The sequence below is a fragment of the Alosa sapidissima genome, chromosome 21, assembly GCF_018492685.1.
Source record: "Alosa sapidissima isolate fAloSap1 chromosome 21, fAloSap1.pri, whole genome shotgun sequence".
NCBI lineage: Eukaryota > Metazoa > Chordata > Actinopteri > Clupeiformes > Clupeidae > Alosa > Alosa sapidissima.
Genome location: NC_055977.1, coordinates 18,495,532 through 18,509,609, shown reverse-complemented (window position 1 = coordinate 18,509,609; position 14,078 = coordinate 18,495,532). Strand labels below are relative to the sequence as shown.

Here is a 14,078-nt window from a genome sequence, read left to right as displayed (position 1 = left end):
CTAATTGAGGGACCCCCTTGGTATAAACTGGTCAATGAAAATGAATTAACTTTCCACATACTACCGCATTGCAGTCACACCAAAAAGTGATCTTATTTAAGAATCAATACTATTGTCTTTCGTAGAGCTATCATGTTTTCGTTCTGCACCTTGTGTTGTGATGTTTTGGTGGTTATTCATTCAGACATGGAAATAAACTTGCATTGCCTCTGTCCTACCCTACTGATGTCTCTTTCATTAATACAAGAAGGTCTACATTTTGTCTCCTGAATTAATACAAGAAGGTCTACATTTTGTCTACATTTGGTCTACAAGAAGGTCTACATTTTGTCTACATTTGGTCTACAAGAAGGTCTACATTTTGTCTCCTGAATTAATACAAGAAGGTCTACATTTTGTCTACATTTGGTCTACAAGAAGGTCTACATTTTGTCTACATTTGGTCTACAAGAAGGTCTACATTTTGTCTCCTGAATTAATACAAGGTCTACATTTTGTCTACATTTGGTCTACAAGAAGGTCTACATTTGGTCTACAAGAAGGTCTACATTTTGTCTACATTTGGTCTACAAGAAGGTCTACATTTTGTCTCCTGAATTAATACAAGAAGGTCTACATTTTGTCTACATTTGGTCTACAAGAAGGTCTACATTTTGTCTCCTGACTTAATACAAGAAGGTCTACATTTTGTGCATATTCGAACAACTCTGAATCCCTTTTTAGTTATTTTAGAGAGTCGGTTTGACTATTTTCGGGGACCGTATCCTACAATAGACCTGACTGCCAGCGATGTGACCTATTCATATTCTCACTCCAGAGAAATAGAACATCACAGCAGTTTTTCTTTTCCTCACAATATCTTTCATCAGCTCAAAAGAAGCACGCAATCTACAGGACAATCCTCATTGTCTTAGTTATCATGTGTGAAACACTTCAATTCATTTCGATATTGCAGCATCATACATTTCTGTACCCAGGAGGATACGTATGTTATTAAGTGGTATGTCTCCAGAACATCTACAAATGGCGATACAATGATGATGATGGTACTTCCCTTATCTGGATGATATCACAATTAGTAGTCCTACAAATGGAGGAGTCTAAAAGATTAGTCCTCTTTTTAATATGTTCTTTAGACAATGTTAATAGTAGGGCCCACGGCCGCAATGTGTTAGCACATTTAATATAGCATACAAGATTGGTGGGTAGTGCACACATCTGTTATTAACATCTTCAGCACATAGTAGTTGTGGGTAGGGCCTCTCAATCAATAGCTATTGCCAAGAACTGCATGGTCATCAGGACCTCATTGATCCCAGTGGGCATTTCTCATTGTTTTTGAAACCCATGCAGGAAGGATGAAATATGGGGGGGCAGACCCTGTTTTACATCACTTGCAGGTTGTTCAGTCCAGAAAATCAATGTTGATCCTGTCAGAAATGTCTGATGTTTTTCTGCATTAATATCCTATGTCATCCTTTTAAGAGGTGAGCACATTTGCACAGCTTTGGTGTAGAGGACCCTTCTCCCTGTGTCCCTGAAGTCCATCACCAGATACATTGGAGTATGGTCTAGCAGATGTCCACATTAAAGAACAGCAGGATCTCTACAACACTACGGTGCTTCTAAGACTAATTCCTCAGACTCATCGCTAGAAAGAGTAGGCTACAACACAAACAAAATGTGAACTTGGGCAAATACTTACGCAACACCTAAATCAATTGGAGATGGGGTTGACCTGGTAAAAAAGGCATATTGCAGACAAGCTCCTTAAAAGGATAGTCAAATGATAAACAACATACCTATAAAAGGCGTTTTGTGATACTAAATCAAACTTATCAAGTTACTTTGAATAAACTATCATGTAGATATGTATCCAATATAGGCCGTATCCAATATAGCACAAGATCAGACACTTTCTTATTAACAACTACTACTCTCTATCTACTCTCTAACACTCCGAGAATGTCTTTGTGACAAGCCACAACCTACATACACACACCTATGCACTACTCACTCACACATGGGTTTCCTCGACACCTACAGTACACAAAACCAACCACAAGGGGGACCTGGTATCTGTAGAACACAGTCTATCACACTGACCAGAGTGACAAAGCAGATAGACAGTCTAACACTACACACAACTGCTATGGCTGTACAGCACCAACAGTACAGTATCTGCAGATACACTATCACAAAAAATCAAAGTGATAAGAATTTGGAAGTAAACCTATTCATAGTATCGTGAGTAAAAGGCAAAACAGTCTTGTTTTTTTGGAAGAATCTGAGGTCACTAGGTCAGTAGACTACAGCGCTAAAAGAGTCAGGAGTTTGACTCTCAGGCTGGGAGTCGGTGGAGCCTGAGGTTGGACATGTATACTGATCCCAGGTCAGTTCTATGCAGTCTTTCCTACATCCAGATTGAATCGTTTTGTAGTAACAGTAGGGTTGATACTTGTTAATGTTAAGATAAGGTTTGACTGGCGGTCAGCTGTTACACATCATAAACCAAAGTCCTGAAACTGATCTGGGATCTGTGTCCATGGACAGCTTCAGCCCAGGGTGCACGTTCCCTGCGCCTCCACCACATCCCCTCTCCGCCATACTTACGACTTGCGTTCCTCCTCGCTGGTAGACTTCGACTGGGGCTGCGGCTGCAGGACGTTATTTACCAGCTCAGTGATCCCACTAAAGGGGTTCCATCTGTTCGAACAAGGCACAGCCACGTCAAGCCACGAACAAAACCGCAGGAGAAACGCTCTCCTCCTTTCCTTCATCCTCCTCTTCCACCCCTTTCTCTTTCTTACTCTTCTCTCTCTCTCTCTCTTTCTCTCTTTCTCCATTCTTTCGCTCTCTCTCAATGAGCACAACCTACAGTATATGCAATTCCATTCTATTCTTAGTTCATTCACTCCATGAAGAAAAAAGACAGCAGCACTGTGGCGGTGTTGAGATAGAACAGTCCAAGATGGAGGAAGGATCATCAGCAAGTAGTAAAAGGGCATGGAGATCGCTAGTATGCGTTGGAAAAAGCACTCTGGGGGTCTGTTAGTGATGAGACCATACAGGCTGCAAAGGACAGGAAGTGTGCAGAGAAGGGAGAGTGATGGAACCATTTAGGACTACAAAAATTACAAAAATTAGTACCACAAGGGAGGGAGAAGAAATGCCACCAGATAGGAAAGCCTGAGCATTACTGTAGGATTGAGCTGTTCTAGATAGATAGATAGATAGATAGATAGATAGATAGATAGATAGATAGATACTTTATTGATCCCCAGGGGAAATTCAAGAAGGGTGGGTTAGGGCTACTGCAATTACATTTACAGCATCCCCCATATATCATTAGGGATAGAAAGATAGAAAAGCCAAGAGAAATACAAGACATAACGGCACCATTGGAGAAAGCAGAGGGTGAAGCAGAGAAAGTAATGGAGAAGGCAAAGGAACTGCAAATTCTGATCTAGAACACCCGATTATTTCCCAAGATCTAAAACTCAGAACACTTGTATGCTATGGGCCTTAATTTCATTAATGGACAATATGCAAAGTAGGGCAATGAGCAAAAGTAAACTGAAGCTAATCTAACAGCCAGGTAAAATCATTTTGTTAATTTAATACCATGAAGACCATCAAGGAGGTCAGTCCAACACTCCAACACACCAATGTGGGAGACTCTTTGCACATTGCCCGACTCTACTTGTTGCCCATGTGACGGCGTCAATGGAATCAGGCCTCTGTATCTCTCTACATTTTAGAAAAAGGAGCCAAAGGGAGGAAGGAAGCTCTACTGTGAAGCAGGAGGTACAGCAGTATTGAGTGACAGAGAGCAGTGTCAAAGCCCAGGTTCTGCTAAGTTTACTTACTGAGATGGCTGAGGCTTTGGTTCTTCTTTCTCCCTAGAAAGACACGGGTCACACACAGCTCAGGACAACACAGATGGGTGACAGAACAAAGGACCACACAGTAACACATAACACTGGTGCTGCATTAAATAAAATGACACTCACAACATGGGCTATATCTGGACTTGGGATAAGCCACAGGGGTTTTTATTTATTCATGAGCCGTTATGAATAATGAAGTGTTTCATTATGAAATTTGTTGATTCACAAATATGAAATTCCAAAGTCCAAAAATGGCCCTCTATAATGGAATGAAAATGATAAAGGAGAGGATAACAGCATGGCAATGTAAAACACACAAAGTAACGACAATTCAATTTCTAAAATGAATACACATGACATGATTATTGAATAATTGAATGATGACATGACACATTGTTTTTATGATGACTTACAGACCAGGGAAGAAAAGATCTAAAGGCGTTTCCTGATTCCAATATGTTCTGGGTCATCTCCCCCAGTGAGAGACAACAAATTAACTACGTATATGAATATTCAGGGTGAGCCATACAGCACTCCCTCTGCCTCTCTGTTGGATAGACAGAGAAATCAATTCCATAGGATCCTTCATGTCATACACCTCCACTGCATGAAAAAGGGAGTGGATTGTGTGCACGGTGGAGGTTTAGATGGTGCCACCGGTCTGGACACAGCACACAGGGCCATTTGTGGTCCTGTAGCAAAAGGAACCCAAACACCTACAATTCTACTTCTTTACCTTCTAATGCATTCCTAATTTTGGCGGGGAAATAAATCTGGGGGTACCCAACTCCATCAGGATCTGATGAACATACAGGGCCTAAAATGGGGAGTGTATTTCTGGAGCCATCTGCTTTAGGAAGAGGTTTGCTATGAGGCAATATAATTAGCTTCCACTAGGTTAGCACCATCAGGGTTCTGAATGGGACAGGACCTCTTTCTTCAACCGAGAAAGCAGGGAGGGAGGGAGTGTCACATCCGTGACAGGAAGTTGGTGTCTGAGTGACAGCGAGTAGCGCCCAAGCCCAGGGAATTCTGGGAGTCACTGGGAGTCTCTGGTGTCTACCATGGAGGTATTATATATAACGGTGTCTACTTACTGAGGTGGTTGAGGCTTTGGTTCTTCTCCCTCCCTACAAAGACAGGTTTGGAGCTCAGCACCACACACATAGAGCTGTACATCATAGGAAATTGAAAAGCTACCAGAGATTGTGACTGTCAATGTTTTTGTAAATGTTTTTAAAAGGGCTTACTACTCATAGAGTCAATGATATGACATATGACTGTTGAGCATATTTAAACTGCACCAGTGGAAATCTATATCACAGTATATCACTTGCTTCGCCTGATTACAATGACTAGACATAGTAACACAGCTATACAATTAGACAACACAGCTTTTGTTTGGTAAGACTACCAAAAAACAGACTAGAAGGGTATTGCACATAATATTGCAGTCTATTGCACAGACCCACATGAGGAGAGTGGCGCTTTTACTCTTTCATCACCACCACCACCACCACCACCGAGCTCTATGAGGGTTTTGAGTCAAATGGGACCTCTAGGCAACACAGAGAGCAGAGGGGAACTACAGTAGTTACAGGGCGTTGTCTGAAGTGACAGCTACAAGCATCAAAGCCCAGGGCATTCTGAGAGTTGCTGCTCTTTACTTACTGAGGTGTCTGGGGCTTTGGTTCTTCTGTTTCCCTATAAAGACAGGTTTGCAGCTTAGCACCATACTGACAGCAAAACAGTGAATAAGGGTTACATTATGCTAAAATAACCTAAAAGCTGAGGAAATGTCCACATGACCGCCTCAGTTTTTTCTCCAGACTTGTATCATGTAAACCCATACACCAGATACGGGCACAGGCCAGCACTAAAAGTTAAGAAAAACATGAAGTATGGTTCATCTTAATCAACTCCTTCTTTCAAGCTTGTAGTGGAATCTTCCAATACACTAAGCTGAGATTGGGACAAACCTTGATACTTACAGTGAAAACCTACAGTGCTACAGTGAGTGCATTGGGAAAATTCATATGTGTGTACCTTAATTCAAACTATCATCAATTTGTTATCTTTTGGTATTTATATACGGGTATAACTTTGCGCCCATATTTGAAGCACAGATACAAATCTGAAGAAAAACTGAGGGGGTCGTGTGGAGACTTCTAGGTGATCTGGCACGGAATGACCCATAAAAGAGAGAGCTGCCAATCATCGCTCGCTCAGTAGAAAGACAGCAGATGTAGGTGAACTGGCCTTTATAGACATTGGGTGTGTGCACACTGAATATTTTTACTATTTATGCATTTGAAAAGATTCAATTGTCTATCACTCTCCTCTCTCCTTTCAGCGTAATAACTGAACACAGAAGCCACAGATGACGTAAGTTTTACTGGTAGCTCTGCCTGGCAACATAAAAAAAAGAATCGACTGAGAAGAGATGTAGTCAAGAACCCTCAGATCCTCTCGCTTTCCTAAATCAAATTCACATCAAAGCGCAGTGGGGCAAAGGCAAAACCACAAACGACAGCGGCGAAGGCACCCTATTCACATCAAAGCCATCACATTTAACAAGCGAAAACAGGGCAGCACTGCAAACTGATTGTTTGGATTGTACAGATTTAACATTGAGACAACAAGCACAGACAGTCAATGGTAGAGGCGCTAAGAATAATCTACAAGCATGTGTGAGAGAGAGCGTGTGTGTGCGTGTGTGTGTGTGAGAGGATGAGTGAAAGCTACGAGAGCCAATGAGAGCTAGTTACTATAATCAACAATCCTGTTACACAATGATGCCCTTAGACTTAAACACCACTCAACAGGCTGCCTTATTTGTACCGGCCACTCTGGGATCAGAAGCACAGTATGGACATGTGCTTGACCATATTGCTGAGTGTGGTCATTCAGCACTGCAGTGAGGTTAACATTTGCTTGTGTCCATTGTCAGGTTTCATATTTTACCTGCTTTAGATACCTAGCATGGGAGTACTATACAGTCCCAGAATGCATCACAGTCAACTGTGTTTAATCTTTCAAGCTTGAAATAGAGGTGTGAAATCAATGGGCGGTCAATGTGCTGGATCAGGTGTCTTGACGTTTAGGCCGCTGTAGTGCTGAAGTTTAAAAGCCACAGCGAGCAGTGTTAGATGTACTCAACGGAGGATTAAGCCACTCTGAATAGCCATTCAGCTCTGTCTATTCAGCTGACTGGACCCTGCTCTCACCTCAACCGCAAAGGGCAAAGATCAGAGGAGGGCGGAATCCGAGCCACGCGGCTTCGGAGTACATGTAGGAAGAGGAAGTGATGCCGAAAGTCAAACGGAACGGTTCCTGAACTTGAAGCAGACGTCAGTGACACTCTAGAGACCTTCTGCTGTGTACAGAATGACGGATTTCAAAGGAGTTTCCGGTTTTCTCATTTTTATTGAATGATAAAAGGTATGACAAACACTGAACAAAGCAGCAAGGACACCAAGTAAAGTGATGGACTGTGTCATGCTCACACTCTTGCAAGCATGCGTGCACACACAGATACACACACACACAGACGCAAACACACACAGACACACACATACACAGACACACACACACACACACACACACACACACACACACACACACACACACACAGAGAGAGAGGCACCTTCCTAAAAACACAAATGCACAAATAAAACACACACATACACACATAACTGCACACATGAGCACGTCATACATTCGATCAATATCTGAAAGGCACACATATACTCCACATAGATATCAGCTTCCCAGCTGAAAAGCGCAGACATTTGGTCGAGCTTTGGAAGCTGCCTGGGCATCGTGAGCAAGGGATTTGGGCAGAACCACCAAACGGAATTAATATGGATCTAGACGCTTCTGTCTGTTAGCAGAGAGAGCCACTTAAACCCACAGGAGCTTAGGACCCATTCTGGCCCATTGCTCCCATATTTGCAGAGAGGAGAGCAAAGCGAGGACGAGAAGAGGAGGAGGAGGAGGAGGGCCAGGGTGAGGAAGGCTTTGCCAGGACCCGATTTCCTTTGAGCTAATTTCCATGCTGTGGAATACTCCTTTGTGTCCAGCATCACTAGCAGGTGTATTTTCAATGTTCCTTCCAACAGCCAAATTACCATATTACTTGTTCTTGTGATTGATTCATGCCATAACATGTCATCTCCCAACACAAGACTGTCTATGGCATAGACTGTCCAGAGACAGTATGTCCATAGACATTGACCTTTATAACTCTACTCAGGGCTACATAGGGCTAGTAAAACACTTGACCATACAAGAGGTGTCCTTTTACAATACCACTGACTGCGGCCTGTGTGTTGTGAGGCTAGCAGAGACTCACAGCAATCATGTATACATGATGTATACATATCATCGTGATCATCAACACACATGGGTCTTGTAAAAACTGCTGGGCTTGTCAGCCTTGGCCTTTCGTGCGATTCCAGCAGAGAGAGAGAGAGAGAGAGAGAGAGAGAGAGGGAGAGAGGAGAGGGAGAGAGAGAGGGAGAGAGGACTCCTCCTCTGGCACTTGTGTTCTCTGGGCTACTCACGCCACACAGGCTCTTCCTCGAGCTCCATAGCCTGGACAGTATGTCATGCGTATGATTACATAACCAAGAGACATGGAGGCGATATTGGGGGGGGGGGGGGGGGGGGGGCAGGGTAGGGGGGTGGATGTAGAGGGAGGAGGAGAGTTGTGGATGCATGGAGGGGGTTGTAGGAAGGAGGGAAGGGAAGGAAGAAACCCAGGAGGCCTGTGGCCCTGATGTTCCACCTGCTTTGCGGAGCGAGAGAGAGGGAAGTCTTCCTCGTGGAAGAAGCCACCAGGGTGTGGAACAATCCCTCCAGCCCCTCTCCATCTCTCACCTCACCTCTAAAACTGGAAGGCATCTGCTGTGGTCTTCCTGTCACAGCCTCAGAGATCTTACAGTCGTTTCTGAGTTAAAGCTGATTCTCAAACAGCCTTTGCTTTCACATACTGTACATTGCTTTGCTTTTACATGGCAGTTGCTATGCACATCAGCTCCAGCAGCTGCACTGTATGTGGCAAAGGTCCACTGTTCCCCAGGAACCTGAGGTCTTCCCTGTAAGATGTGACCACGAGTGTGATGGAGGAGGGGGGGGGGGGGGGGGGGGGGGGTCTTTTCTTACATAGATTTGCAGTCAGGGAAGATAAATATGCAGACAGCATCTTTTGATGTCACTCATTGACTGCAGTGAAATACTTTTCATATTTGACAGAGAGCTATTGGGCTCTTAATGACTGGTACCATCTGACTACAGAGCACTGGTGTCTTTTGCTAACCTATACTAGATACTAGACTGAATCTTTCAAAGCATATTCCTCAATCAACACACAGTTAAAACAGACACAGAAAGTAACTGCAGTTAAAAATGTCAATAGAATCGTTCATACCATGAGCAAAATTAAATGCACAGCGTTTGACATGTCATGAGTTTGGGCAGAAATGTCCTTGAATGTAATGCGGTGCAGCATAACTCGGAGTAATCAGAGATGGGAGTACCCACTACCCAGGCCGAGTCCAAGTGTGCGAATCTGACTGGGCCTTCGGGTCCCATGAGCAGAGGCTCCACTGAGCACCAGTTAAGTGCAGCCAAGCCACTGGGCTAATAGGATCTGCTGCTCTAATTAGGTTCAAGAGGGCTCCCAAAAAGAAAAGACAGACTGTTGACTCGCCTTGCTGGGACTCCTGAAGTGGCATACAACAGAACGTAAAATCAGAGATAAAGAGAGAGAGAGAGAGAGACTGAGAGAGACATGACAGACATGGAGAGATGAATTCTGCTCTGATTTGACTTGGCATGGCTGTGAATCTGCCAGTGCCTTAAAGTTGCATATGAACTGATGTCTCTGACAAATGATTCCCCATGTAAACAAAACTGAAAACAAGGTGAAAGCAGGTGGGGTTGTGTGTCTGGTTGAGGAATTTGACATGCGTGTTTTCAATTTTTTGAAATGCAACATGCATTTTTTTTTTTTAGTCTCACCAAGCCGATCAAGCCAAGTGTGGCCTTACAGCGCTTAAAACATTTCTGTGTTTTCAGAAAAGCCTGCTCTTCAACCACAACAACAAACAGTCATTGACCTAAGAGGCTGCCTGGCACGACTGGCATCTGTGTATGTGAGGGGTGGTGGTGGTGGTAAGGGCATGGAGGGCCATGCCCAGAAGTGCCCTCCCCAGACATCTCCATCACAGCGCCATCCCCCCTCCTGCTGATCCTCCACCAGATCCTTATCCTCACCGCCAGACACACAAAGCTATCGGGCAGTGCCCTCATGCCGAGGGCAGACAGGTCATTATGGTCATTTACCAACAACACAATGAACAATCACTATTGGGGTAATGTAATTTTAGTCACAATTTTATAATTTTTTCATTTTAATTTTAGCTGATTCTGATTCTTATTCTGATTCTGATTCTGACCAGACAAAAAAAAGTAATCTAACAGAAGTTAAATTACAGTCCATTTTAATAAAGTCTTTTGGCTGAAATCAACATGCTTTTACTTTTAAGTCTTCAAAGGCAAATGAAAATCTGAATTTTTATTTCACAATCCTGTTCTAATCAGTGTGTGTGTGTGTTTGTTCCTCAGGCCTTCGCTGGGACTCTGGGCTCTCCTGTTTCACTAAGCAGCATACGGCACAGTACCAGGGAGGCCACTTTACCCAGTCCAGCATGGACATGTGAACTTGCCAAGTGTGTGCTGTATGAATGGGCAGTTACCGGGGCAGCCAGGCCCGCTGACCCCTGCCGTGCCAACAGAAGGCCTCGGAAAAAAAACAGTGCTCCACCTGCCGCGGGCCCCAGCACAAACACAGCCTCGGTTCCATTCTATTTTCAATAAGCCACGGTATCCAGTCGAGACCGGGCAAGATGGGCACCGCTGCCGTGCCAAAATCACAGCCGGGCCTCTGGTGGCTGGCACCTCAGATAACCGTGTCACTGCGTGCGACCAAAAGAGAGGCCCGTTCTAAGCCAGGAGGGGAGGGAGAGAGCGTAGCACATATGAGGTAGTGAGTAGTGCTCAGGCACATGACACAGGGTGGCATGGACACACAGGGGACACAGATTTGGTCATACAGCAAGGATTCTTTACCCCACTGCTGTAGCAAATCAGAGAGACATTCTTTTATTCAATGTAAAAACCTAGATATTACTGAGCCAAAAGTCCCACCTTCATAACAAATCTTTCTGGAAACCACAGCTCTCCTTAGAATATAACAACAGATGTATGCATGTACAGCACTCTCTGAATTTCACACTGACACCCTCTGCAGCACTGAGAGAGCATATGATTCCATAATTCTAAGATGTCACTATGTATCGCTTTGTCGCTTTAGTTTTAATGTAATGTAATGTAGTTTCAAAGAAGCAGTGGTGTCCACCAGTCTATATGTAGAGTCATCCTGTATTTAAGTTGGTATTCCCAGTTCATGGAGTTTCTGTCAAAGAAATGCAACAACTGCATTGCATACAGGTAAGCCACACCGGCTTGCACACACAGAGGCGTGTAAACACTTAGTAATGTGGTAAATGAAGAGGTCACAAGCCAGCGCTCTCCAGGAATGGTGCTATCTTCCTCTACACAGTCACTGTGACTGGACAAGCCACTGACTGGCACATGCAACAGGTGTTGTATTGCAAGGAGCCTCTCTCTTGCTCTCACAACCTGGCCATAGTATCGAGTGCCAGAGCCAACACTGAGTGCACTGGCCAAAGTGACCTAAACGGACACTGATCCAGTGTGTTTACTGTGGGCTAAAAAAGGGAACTTCGGTACACTTCATGGAAAAAGTAGCATAGGCCTACCATTCAACAGGAAACAACCGGCATGTTTGTGAGAGTTTGTAAGAGACAGAGAGAGATAGAGAGAGAGGGTGAAAGAGGAAGATTTCCATGTTTCCATCCAAACTGTATTGTCTCTACATCTGGCACCTTGGATCCCAATATTAGCAGTAACGGGGGGGGTGGGGGGGGTGGAGGGGCTTGTTATTTATTGCCTGGCACTCTGCGAGAGTGCTTTCTTCTTTACAGGCGTGCAGCGTGAAATGAAAGCGGTGCGGAGTCACGGCTGCCACGCTCAAGATGGGAGATGTCCTTGATAAGAGGGAGGAGGGAAGAAGAGGAGGAGGAAGAAAAAACGGGGAAAAAAAACGTTAAAAACTGGAGGAGTGCGACTTGCTCGCTGGCTGAGGGTGAGAAACATGACGGATAGTCCCCCCCCGGGAGGTCTAACACCAAGCGGGCGGAGCGCAGGAGGCCTCGCGTGCTTCATAATGCGACGGCTGTCACGTAGCTCAAATCAAAGTGATAGCGACCCCAGTGTTGCTCATTCACACCTGTGACATTCGCCAAACTGTTCTAGTAAGAATGGATGCGATGAGGTTGGAGACGCGATGAGACGGAGCTGAACCTGTGCGTGTGTGCGTGTGTGTGTGTGTTTGTGTGTGTGTGTGTGTGTGTGTGTGTGTGTGTGTGTGTGTGTGTGTGTGTGTGTGTGTGTGTGTGTGTGTATGGGTGTGTGTTCACTTCGATAAACAAGTTGTTGCCTCGCCGGGCACACACCATATTAGGCAGCCGGAGAAGCATTGTGTAACAGCCAAGAATTGCACTGGCCTTTCATAACCACAGAGTCCGACAAAGTGGTTGTTTTGAGCGAGAGAAAAAAAAGAGGCACCCAAACATCGGCGCTGACATATGTACGGCAACAGTGCTGACCAGGTAAAAAAACAAAACAAAACAAAACAAAACAAAAGCCTGCTTTGCGGCAGAAAACGCCTCACTTCAGTCTGGTCCGAGTGACATCAGAAGCCTGGCCGGCCCACGTAAAAAGTTTCAGATGGCAGAGTGACAGGCTGGCTCATGAAAAGTGACACTGCTGTCAGTGGCCTCGGCCCCGGAGTGTGTCTGTGCGTGTATGTGTGTGTGTGTGATTTTAAAGGCTCCAGCGGGAGAGAAAACAAACACACACACACACACACAAACACCTGTCAAACACACTCCATTCCCACGACAGAAGAACTGCCCAGTGCAAGCCAAGTGCAGCCAGCGAAGTATGGCACCGCAACTAAAATGGTGTAATTAATCATAAGAAGGGAGATCCAGCTTGCATATTGTAACAGTAGCCGTCGGGGAAAGCCCATCACACAGGAAGTGGGCCAGTGGTTTCCCTCTCTTTGGCACGAGGGCCATGACATTTCAGATCAAATCTCATCACACCCACAGCGATTGGGGCCATGAAAACAATTATGGTGGAAGACACATATACACTAGACAGGCTGCCTCAGAGACCTCACATATTGCCCTGTATTAAGGGGTTCAAACAAAATAACCTGAATTTGTGTGGTCCATGCATACTGTTGGTGGGATTCTTTTATCCTTCCCAGGTATAAACTGCTGTAGGACAGACAAACAAACACTCACACAGACACACACACACTAACACACATGTATAGCACATATATACACACACGGATTTCACCTTAGCTTAGTGTATAAACCAGACCAGTGCACGTAACATGCATTATTGCTCCCAGGTGCCGTGGCCCCTGCATGTTCCCCCTGGCTCTCGCTAGTGACGCGAGGTTAATGAGGTGATCCATAAAGAGTGTCAGGCATTCTGCAGCTCGCCACCTCCCACTCTCACCACTGGCCTGGCCGGCTGGCTGGTGTGACCAGCAGGCTCCCACAGGCTACAGCACACACACTCATCAGAACAGCTCCCAACAGCAACCCTGAACCACTAGGGGCCACATTCACAATATCAACAAAATATAACGGATATGAGCAATTCGGACAGAGGAGCACTGGGAGGTTCAACAAATAGCCTACTGTAGGAATGGTTACATTGGGACTGTGAGAAAGCAAAATAGACTGACTCAGGAACAGTTTGTGTAGGACCGCAGTAAAATCAAACAGGATGGGGTACAGTAATTGCAGGGTACTCCTATTATACTCAGGATGAGACACCCACTAGCAGATTCCAGTTCGATGTAATTCATATCACAGTAGTGTAGTGTAACCTACAAACACGCTACAACGATCAAAGCCTTTGTCCACATACTAAACAAAACTGGTGCACCATCATGCCATGATTTGAAATCTAATGCTGAAATGGCAGAATGCTGAAAAATGCCTTGGCTGATCTCAC

At 44.8% G+C, this 14,078-nt stretch overlaps 1 protein-coding gene across 4 annotated transcripts in view; it reads right to left on the bottom strand.

Annotated features, from left to right (window-relative positions):
* rims2b (regulating synaptic membrane exocytosis 2b) overlaps nucleotides 1–14,078 on the bottom strand; it is a 116,302-nt gene that overhangs the window by 98,766 nt on the left and 3,458 nt on the right. The window lies entirely within an intron of this gene.